The sequence below is a fragment of the Littorina saxatilis genome, linkage group LG2 (genome assembly GCF_037325665.1).
Source record: "Littorina saxatilis isolate snail1 linkage group LG2, US_GU_Lsax_2.0, whole genome shotgun sequence".
NCBI classification, from domain to species: domain Eukaryota; kingdom Metazoa; phylum Mollusca; class Gastropoda; order Littorinimorpha; family Littorinidae; genus Littorina; species Littorina saxatilis.
In genome coordinates this window covers 100,438,099-100,444,875 of record NC_090246.1, presented here as the reverse complement: position 1 = coordinate 100,444,875, position 6,777 = coordinate 100,438,099, and the positions used below count along the sequence as shown (strand labels likewise).

Sequence of the window (6,777 nt, the reverse complement as noted above, 5' to 3'; positions counted from 1 at the left end):
CCTAGCTCTGTGAGCGGCTAGCCACAAGCATGTCTCGCCTAAAAGAAACACTGGTCCAGGGGTGTTGCTAGACATTTTAATGTTGGGACATTTGGCCGAAACTGTCAGAAAGCTTTAGGACATCTTGACAAATTTTCGGCTATTATTTTGGCTCATACAAAGTCACCGTAACATTGAAGCACAAGACTCAAGAGGGGAACACCAATACATACAATCATTGTCTTAGGAACACAGATTACAGGGGCGGAGCAGTTAAGCCAGAGGGGGGGGGGTACAACCTGGGGTCCAGGGTCCTGTTAGGGGGTCTGGGGGGCTAAGCCCCCCTGAAGCTGAAGAATGTTAGCTATTTTATAAACAATTTGTGGCTTATCCTTGATTTTAAACATGATCAACTGGTGTCAGCAGCCACTCATTTCTTTTAACATTAGTATTAAATAATGGCAATTTATCTTCACTGATATCTGCTCCCGACATCATATAGTATGGCAAGAAGGAAGACATGTCGCATGCTGTGACAATTAACTCTTCCCCCGGCTTTACAGACAGAAAAAAAGAAAAAAGATTCACAGATAGAATTTTTTTTTCGGGGGGGGGGGGGGGGGGGGAGTGGGGGGATGGATTATATGTTGCTTACTGCAACTGAAACAATCAGCTTTACTGATTTAAATACATCAGACACCAGTTCTCTGAAACTTTTTCAAACCGTTAACTTTAATTTCTTGAAAGTAAAACTCTTCCAACCTTGTGCTAATCTTGACAATTAGCCTTGGAAAACATGACTGGTAAAAAATCCAATAAAAAAACGTGTAGGGTGAGCCAGTTTGCTTGAAAACCACGATTTGGAGGACGCTTTTCATTCTCTGGCTCAGCAGATTTCGATTCGCGGTGACTATCGTCTGCTATGTCGTCTGCTTCGATCGACTCGACAACACTACTAGTACTACCACTCACACACACTGTCCACATTCGCGGTGTTCCTGTCATTTTGTCCGGAATCACTTACCTTGGCGAAGGGTAGCAAACCTTGGCCAATTTAGTTTTTTTTTTTTTTGGTTGCGACATGTTCAAATCCAAATCGAAAGCACTGACTGACTGATAAACTATCACGAACCGGCAAACGGAAACCACTCCGGCATCTATATTTTTTGGCAATGGCTTCCGTTCAAAACATTGATGTTTCGTTTTTGGTATTCGCGAAGGAAATAAACGTCAGTCAGTTGACTAAGTACATCGGCAGCAGTTTTAGCAATCAAAGCCTGACCAATACAAAACAAGAAGAGCAAACGCTCGATCGAGTCACTTTCGCAGTTCTGAATATTATATGAGGCATCAGATGGACAGGAAGAAATTGCTATTCACAACACAATACAGATGTAAATAATTTGATGTAAAGAATAATCCTATAAAGTTTGAATCAAATCCGATGAATAGTTTCAGAGATATGATATTTCAATTTTTTTCCTTCAAGACATACCTGTGACCTTGAAAAAGGTCAAAGGTCACCAAAGCAGACGTCAAAGTGTAGAGGTCACTGGGAGTCACGTTCACATAAAATTTGAGCCCGGTCACTTTTATAGTTTCCGAGAAAAGCCCAACGTTAAGTTGTGTGTTGCCGAACAGAAAAGGCTAGTTATCTCCCTTGTTTTTCTGATAACGTTCGTAAAAGGCTACAGATGTAAATACTTTGATGTAAAGAATAATCCTACAAAGTTTCAATCACATCCGATGAACTTTGTCAAAGATATAAAATGTCTAATTTTTCCTTTGACGCTGACCTGTGACCTTGAAAAAGGTCAAAGGTCAACGAAACCATCGTTAAAGTGTAGAGGTCATTGGAGGTCACGACTAAACAAAATATGAGCCGGATCGCTTTGATAGTTTCCGAGAAAAGTCCAACGTTAAGGTGGTGTCTACGGACGGCCGGCCGGCCGGACGGCCGGCCGGACGGACGGCCGGCCGGCCGGCCGGCCGGACAGACTAACACTGACCGATTACATAGAGTCACTTTTTCTCAAGTGACTCAAAAACTGGACAAACTTTGGCTGATTTAGGCGAATACTCTTCGGACATTTGGCCGATAGGGACTTGAAAGTTTCGGCCAAAGTAAAAAAAAATTGGCGATTGGCCGAAGGGCCGACCCAAACGACACCCCTGTGGTCAGGTCTTTGTCTGTTAAGTTTTTGTGTGCACCCGTTGTTACAGCCTGTTTCTCATGATTGTTGTGTACAAATTATGGATACAAATCAGAAATACTAGAAAACACTCACTTGTGTGTGTGTGTGTTCACTGTTCGTGTGTTTATCGACCCTATTTAAATTTACTATATATTTTAATGTCATCATATATGATATAGCGAAAGTGTGCGTGTGCCTCAGTGATGCCTTCTCACGTGAATGACATACAGTTTCAATTCGTCTCTGCGTTTGAAAACGTTCTAATTAGTGTGTGTGTGTGTGTGTGTATGAGAGAGAGTAACCTGGACTAGAGTAGTAGTAGTAGGAGAGAGAGAGAGAGAGAGAGAGAGAGAGAGAGAGAGAGAGAGAGAGAGAGAGAGAGAGAGAGAGAGAGAGAGAGAGAGAGAGAGAGAGAGAGTGCCAGTGTGTGCAGGGGCGGACGAGGGGGGGCGGGTTTCTGGGGTTTCCGGAAACCCCCCCCAGCCAAAAAATAAAATATTTGTGTGTGTTTGTGTTTTTTTTGGTTGAGTTTCAATTTTTGGGGTCTTAATCAGTGACAAAATCTGCTGCCTGAAACTGATAATGATCATCCTCAGAATGCACCAGATTGCATCCTTTTTTTCAAAATTTTCCGGGGGGGGGGGGGCATGCCCCCGGACCCCCCTAGCAAGCTAGGCGCTTCGCGCCGTCGGCGCCTTCACACCCATATCTTCACAATATACTTTTGGACCCCCCCCCCCCCCCCCCCCCCTAAAATGAACTGATCCGCCCCTGGTGTGTGTTTGTGTGTGTGCGTGAACGTTAACTAACATAGATTGCATTTTCACTCGAATCGCGCAGTTTGAAAATGTAAGCGGCTTGCAGGTGGGCACGAACAAACAGACAAACGTCACCTAAAATGCCTGATCAACCTAGAGTAGTCTAGACGTGAGCCGACGAACTCATGCACATTTTCCTACAGCATTTCACTTCCAGCTTACTAACTGTAGTACTATCGGAAATACAGTACCCTCTCCCAACCAATTTATATGAAGATTCCTTTTGGTGTTATTTTCTTGAAAAACGTACCTGGAGTTAGCACTGTGGCTTCAGCTGAACCTTTGACTATTTTATAACCTGCGACGCCATATATAATAACAGTCGCATAAAAACATTCACCAGGATGTAAGCGAAACGAACTATGTATCGTTTAGAAATCGAAACGCAACATCTGCATCAAGTATCAACTGCAAACAAACAAACGAACGAACAAACAAACAAACAAACACACACAAACAAACAAACAAACAAACAAACATTAAAATAAAGAAAAATAATATCATAGTCTTGGCCGAACCAGAGATACGCCGAACGGACGAGCCGACGGCGGACTCAGTGTTGCCGCTTCAACTGAGTCTCAGTAGGCCCAAGTTCAATGCGGTTTAAAAAACAAGTCGCCGCGTAAGGCGAAAATACAACATTTAGTCAAGCTCAGTCGAACTCACACTGAATGAAACTGAACGCATTGCATTTTTTTCCGCAAGACCGTACACTCGTAGCATCGTCTGTCCACCGCTCGTGGCAAAGGCCGTGAAATTAACAATCCAGAAAAGCGCGGTAGCGGTTGCGCTGAGGAGGAATATTTCCTCATCTGAATTAGCGCCTTCCTAGTTATCATGCGTTTGTATCTAGATTGGTTGGTGGTCATACCCGTATAATATGTGATTAGCTGTATGTTTCCAAATTTACGTTGCATCAGTTTAGGCCAAACAAAAATATAGGCCTATGTTGGTTTAGGGTAACCCGACCGACCCTATTTTTTACCCGCCGACCGTGCCCTAAAACGGTTATTTTCATTTCTAAAAAAAAAAATGTTGGCACATGTTGCGAACCTTACCGAGACTAAGGGAAGTAACCTCCTTTAAAGGTCCTCGTCTACATTTTCTCACAGAAATTGACATTTTACAGCTAAAACTATGATGCTGAGTCTAGTCACTAACACTTTCCAAAAAACACCCCTCTCCGATCAGAAAGGACGGAGACAGGGTTGCCGTTTGAAAATTCATTGTATATTTCAGCATAGTAGGATATCCTTATTTGGAACATAATGTAAACCGGAAGTTTTCAAAGTGCTCAACCACCCAGAAATCCTAGCGGTGAGCAGCCGCTTCCTTGACGAAAGTTATCTGGTAAGTTCTTCTATCAATTATGCAATACATTCTAGTCGTAAAAGACTTTTAAGTGGCTGCAAACAAGGCTTCATAATGCAACAAAATCAACAACAAAACAAAAAACAAAAAAAAACCAATAACAAAAAACGACCTACCTTTTTTGGTCACGTTACCCTAAACCAACATATGTTTTTGTTTGGCCTTAGCTTCACTGCCCTTTTCTTCAACTCCACCCCTAAAACAAACACCAGGGCAATGTAACGAACTTTAGTCTGTCAAATGTGAATACCAAATTAACATTTTACTGAGGTCTAAACGGGCTCCTCATTACTGTGCTCTTGCAGATCCTCCGTCCACCTTTCTCGTCCTAATATGTCCCCATTCTAACATATTTTGTGCGTTTCTATAAGTTCTGTCCCAATGCATTATGAACAGTTTCACACAAGGATACATGTTTCTTTATTCATCATCTCACTCGGCTCACGTTTGCTTGGAATGTGTGTGGCACATTGCCTTCCTGGAACTACTAACGCATATATTTTTTTCTGGTGCACTTCCTCTCTTCTTTCAAATATGCCACTCTTCAACCCACCCCTATTCAGTCCCGCCCAGTTGACTGAACTTTTCTCATCTGTGATGTTGTTGAACACACAAACGTCTGTGCAGTTCAAAGAAGGCAATGCTATGTATGAGTCAAACGCCCTTTGTTTTGAATTCCAATCCCTTTGAAACTTTCTTCAAAAGTGTAAGAAAGATGACAGTTAGCATTCAAAATGTATCTTCAATCGCAAAGAAAGAAGACATGATGACCTGTGAGAAACTTGTCCCCGCTCTCTCTCTCTCTCTCTCTCTCTCTCTCTCTCTCTCTCTCTCTCTCTCTCTCTCTCTCTCTCTCTCTCTTTCTCTCTTTCTCTCTCTATCTCTCTATATGTTCCAAGGACAGGTTGGAAGATTAGGCTAAGCCTAAAACCTTTATCCTTATGTAAAGTTCTGAGTTCTGAGTTCTGAGTTCTCTCTCTCTCTCCTTCTCTCCCTCTTTCTCTCCTTCTCTCTCTCTCTCTCTCTTTCTCTCCTTCTCTCTCTCCTTCTCTCTATCTCTCTCTCTCCTTCTCTCTCTCTCTCTCTCTCTCTCTCAAATTATTTTGAAATAATTTTGCTAGATGCAAAAAAGCATACCTATGCTTGTTCTTGTCACCCTCGAAAAATAAAGATTTGTCATTGTCATTGTCATTGTCTCTCCTTCTCTCTCTCTCTCTCTCCTTCTCTCTCTCTCCTCTCTCTCTCTTTCACTCTCTCTTTTTCTTTCTCTCCCTCCCTCTCTCTCTATCTCTGTCTATGTCTGTCTGTCTGTCTGTTTGCCTGTCTGTCTGTCTCTCTGTCTCTGTCTGTCTCTGTCTCTCTCTCTGTCTCTGTCTCTCATTTGGACGAATCTTCGTTTGTGAGCCGCTAACTTCCACTTGGCGTCAAACTCATGCATCGATCCGCACCGAATATGCATACCAGCGCTCATTGGTTAATAACAGGATATTCGATGATTATTTTCCCGTGGGTAGCTTCCCTTTTCTGCACAATATTTACATATGTTTTAGACCAATGAGCGCTGGTATGCATATTCGGTGCGAATGCATGAGTTTGACCCCAAGTTGAAGTTAGCGGCTCGCAAACGAAGATTCGTCCAAATGATGGTTAATAACAACCTGCAAGGGACGGAAGCTGAAAATTAAAGGTACATACAGTTCAAACAATCATTCAACTATATTTATTTGACCTTACACAGACTGTAGGAAGAGGCAAACCGTCTTGAACAATATTTTTCCCCAGGAAGCGACTCCAAGCACACAGAAGACTTAAAGGTGAGTGACCTACCTTGTAGTCTTTCTGTGATAGTAGTAATCCAGTGGACGATACCTTCCGCCTGTGGTCAAATATACACAGGGATATTTTAAAATGACTTTCAAAATGTAAAGGCAAATAGCAGACCTTTGTATAAGCAATATGAATGACTGAATGTCCACATACAAGTCGAATGACGCCGTCCATTATGCTGACAAATGGGAACTAGCTTTGCGCATGAATTCATTGACATGAATTTCGACTGCGGAGGCTTTTGGCAACCTGAAAACAGGCACGGGCAGGTTTTAGTGGAAAAAGTAAGTGTTTTTAAGGAAAACGTCGGAGTAATGAGATAAATAGCTTACACACCCCGTCCTGAATATCTTGCATATTTTCCCTCGGGTCGAATTTCAGGTATTACCTCGCCTCGGAAAAATATGCAAGATAATCTTCTTCTTCTTCTTCTTGTCGATCACTCAGATGGAAACGCCGGTTCTCCGCGCAAATGTTGCCGTGCGCTGTAGGTCGTCCAGACTGCCATAGCGCTTCCCTTGCACCGTGGTCGTCTCCGCCCAGATCTGGCTCCTGAGGCCATCGTGCAGTGGGCAAGTGCAAGATAA

The 6,777-nt window shown here is 42.8% G+C and overlaps 1 protein-coding gene across 1 annotated transcript in view; it reads right to left on the bottom strand.

The window, feature by feature from the left end:
• Positions 1 to 3,305, bottom strand: part of LOC138960334 (zinc finger protein 93-like) — a 13,322-nt gene extending 10,017 nt beyond the window's left edge. The window contains exon 1 of the mRNA XM_070332196.1: positions 3,243 to 3,305. The gene's annotated coding sequence lies outside the window, so the exon portion shown is untranslated. The remainder of the gene's footprint in view (positions 1 to 3,242) is intronic.
• Between the last annotated feature and the right edge of the window lie 3,472 nt (positions 3,306 to 6,777).